At 31.2% G+C, this 4,006-nt stretch overlaps 1 pseudogene; it reads left to right on the top strand.

Annotated features, from left to right (window-relative positions):
* The first annotated feature begins 2,076 nt into the window (after positions 1-2,076).
* Positions 2,077-3,612, top strand: LOC110687679 (annotated as a pseudogene).
* The last annotated feature ends 394 nt before the right edge of the window (positions 3,613-4,006 follow it).

The raw sequence follows: 4,006 nt of genomic DNA, 5'->3' as shown, positions 1-4,006 counted from the left end.
AGATGAAGGAGGAGAGAGATTGAAGAAAAAGGTAAAAAAAAATAAAAATAAAAATAAAATTCCTATTGAACAAGTTGGAGGTAAAAAGGATCATTTTAAGCAGACGAGGGTTAAAGGTGGGACTATTTCCAGATTTTAAAAAGGTGCGAATATTTTGAGGAGAAATGACAAAGGTGGGATTATTAGTTTCCATTATTCCAAAAATATAAGCCCTCACAATTTTTTTTATTTTTTTATTTTTATAAAGAAATTAGCCCACACAAATCTTAAGCAACTGCTTTAGATATTTTCAAATTTACTTTTTGTTTTGCAAATATATTTCAAATGAGAATATTAAGAAGAATCAATTGGGGTGTTTTTTGGAACTTGATTTTTTAAGGGAATGCTCCCCCATTTTTTTTTTTTTTCAAAAGTTCTAAAAGACACTAATTTTCATTGATTAAAGTCATACATAATTTTCATTGACAATTAATGATAGAGAAAACAAATTTAACAACATCAAACACATAATCTTTACAATAATTTAACAAATTTTTTTCCAACTTTTAATCACAAGCTTTCAAACCTAAATTCTCAAAATTTAAGCACTTCCATTTTTAACTTTTTAACAAATGACTTCCAACCTTCTAAATTTAATATATATATATATATATATATATATTTTCACTTTTATTATTTGTTTTTCAAACGTGTAAACATTGCGTATATTTCGTGCATTAGATACACTTGTCAATCTTTAGTAACAATTTGGCATATTCTCGATTCGTTTTCTCATAAAGGTTTACGAGTAGATCCGTTGTGCTTTGTAATTTTGGAAGGAATAAATTTTTTGTGACAATTCCATAACATGAATCCGAGCATCCACATCAATCAATTGTAGCACCTTGTATTTCAAAGGGTGTCGGAAAACCATGTCAATCGAAGGAGAAAAGCCCTTGTCTTATAAAGAAAAGTGTTTTCCACCCCTTCATCATCACAAACCAAACAAAGAAAACTAAAATAAATAAATAAATAAATAAACAAATAAAAAAAAAACCATTTTTATAAAATATTTTACATCAAACCAAACGGGCTTAAGGTTGGGGAAAAAAAAATAATAATAATTAAGGGCTTGTTTGGCATTGTTTTTTGTTTTTAGTTCTCGTTTTTTTTTAAAAACCAATAATCATAAACATGAAACAAGAAAAAGGTGTTTCCATTTTTATTGTCAATTTTCTAAATTATCAGGATTTTAATAAGTTTGACTAATTTTTTATTCATTATATGGCATATATCATATGATTTTGAAGATAAAAAAAAACCAAAAAACAGAAAACCACAACAATGTCAAACGAACCTTAAAGTTTTTTTTTTTTTCCTTCTGTCTTCTTCTGCACAACTAAAGTAAAACGTACGCATACTTCATTGTATATTTATTAAAAACAGCAAAAATAATAATTGGAGTTTCACTTCAGCATCTACTTATACACAAGAATGACAACCATTAATGGTTTCTTACCCTGGCCAGCTTATTACATCAATATACTAAAACTACTAACCCTTTTTTCATCCTTCATTTTGCAAAATTTGAACGAACATAAATTATTATAGTACATCTTAAGAGAAGACTTTCTTAATTCTTGTTTACCCTTCTTTTCTTAAAAAATGAAGTATTTTGTTGTGACCCTAGAAGGCCGTCATTGAACGTACTAGGAAGTTTGTGTCATAGCTTAACCTGTTTTACTGAAAAATAAGCCTAATTAATTTATCGTCTTATTTAAAAAATAATTTAGAATTATCAGGTGAATTAAACACATCTAATTCGTGTTAGTAGGTGGGAGTTTAGCTATAATATAAATTTTCTTGCGTCTCATTACTCACGATATTGGCAATACACTTGATGAAGACGTGATAATACGAGTATCATTTCTAATCTTACATTAACATTTTTTCCTTTGTTTTGAATTGGAAGGTTTACACCATTAATAATACAAAAATCTCCTCCATAAAAGCACGCACATTTCCACAGAATCATCAACCAAACTCCCAAACAAGCAAAACCTAAACACATACTCGTACTTCCTAATGGGGTATTACATGTTGATCAATACACTGATCCTCCTTTTCTTTGCTTTATTTTGCTGCTTCTTTCGCAAAAAAAATGGGCTCCCAACTAAATGGCCCCTTGTTGGGATGCTTCCTGCACTCCTCAAAAACGTCCATAATATTCATGACTTTATTTTGCATCTTATGGAAAATTCGAACATGAATTTCCATTTGATGGGCCCTTGGTTTGCCAACATGCACATCCTATTAACCGTTGATCCTGCTAACCTTAACCATATATATAACAAAAAATCTGGAACTTATGTAAAAGGTTCCAAATTTAACGAAATCTTTGATGTCCTTGGCTATGGGGTCCTTAACTCAGATTCAGATGTATGGAGTTACCATCGAAATGTGGCTCATTTTTTTTTCCATCATCCTCAATTCCACAACTCTTTGATCAATATAACACGGAAAAAAGTCGAGAATGGACTCATCCCATTTCTTGATCATATTGCTAAGCACTCGATTGAGATTGACCTACAAAATATAATCTTAAGGTTCATGTATGATACAATGAGTAGGATCATGATGGACCATGATCCGGAATCACTTTCAATAGATTTGCCAGATTTTCCACTCTTAAAGGCTGTGGCTAATTTCGAACACACTATTTTTATTCGTCACGTATTGCCAACATGCATATGGAAATTCCAAAGGTGGTTGAATATAGGAGGAGAGAAGAAGCACAAGCAAGCGTGGTAAATCCTTGATGACTATGTTTACAAGAGCATAGATAGGAAGAGAGAAGAAAGGAGGAAAGGGACATCTAAGCCAAAGGATAATGAAATAGAGGTAAGTGGAGTAGATCTATTGACCTTAATCATGGATACTGATGAAAACACAATTAAGTCAAAGAGTCACAACAATAATGATAAATTTTTAAGGGATACAATTTCAAATTTTTTCCTAGCCGGAGGAGAAACAGCAAGTATTGCATTGGCTTGATTTTTTTTCCTTCTCTCGAAAAACCCACAAATTGCTCACAAGATTAAAATGGAACTAGATGCTATAATGATACAAGTGAACAATAACTATGATAAATTTCTAAGCAATTTTATAGAGCTTAGTGGCCAGCTAATATATCTTCATGCTACATTATGTGAATCTTTAAGACTCTATCCTGGGTTAGTATACAATCACAAGTCACCAACTGAGCCTGACATCCTTCCTAGTGGTCATGAAGTGAATCCAAATACGGAAATTATCATAAACATGTACGTGATGGGAAGGATGAAATCGATATGGGGAGAAAATTGCAACGAGTTCAAGCCCGAAAGGTGGATAACTGAAGGTGGAACGATTAAACTTGAGCCATCATACAAGTTTTCGGTGTTTGGCTCAGGGCCAAGGTATTGCTTGGGAAAGCAAATGGCCTTCACCCAGATGAAGATTATAGCTGCCGTCATCATCCATCACTACAATATAGAGACCGTGCAAGAAAATTATCCTGTCCTCGATCTCTCTATACTTCTTCGTATGAAAAATGGTTTTAAGGTTAAGATCGGTCGTCGTTCTCAAAATTAATACGCAAAATTTTCGTAGGTTCAAAATAAGATAATCATGGACTTTATTGTCCCTCCATTGTTAGATTTCTTACATCACATGCGATATAAGTAGAATATTTCAAGATTTTCTAAGATATAAAAGTAATGTACGTAGTGCTATGTCAAATTATCTTCCCAAATATGTTGAATCGATGTTGTATTCTAGGTTTTGTATGACATAAAATCTTACTATCTTTTCTTGGTTTAATATATTCCTTTATTTATGTAATTAATTAAATTTCAAAAACTTATACCCACTTTATATTTGCATAAGTGTATCAATTACATTGACACACTTCCTAATGAACAAATTTTACCATTAATATTTTAATTCTTTATATGTAAAATTACTAAAAGTTGATATTATCGAAATT

This window comes from Chenopodium quinoa, unplaced genomic scaffold (assembly GCF_001683475.1).
Source record: "Chenopodium quinoa cultivar QQ74 unplaced genomic scaffold, ASM168347v1, whole genome shotgun sequence".
Classification (NCBI taxonomy): domain Eukaryota; kingdom Viridiplantae; phylum Streptophyta; class Magnoliopsida; order Caryophyllales; family Amaranthaceae; genus Chenopodium; species Chenopodium quinoa.
Note: the sequence above shows the minus strand (reverse complement) of the source record. Positions and strands in the feature narration are given on the sequence as shown.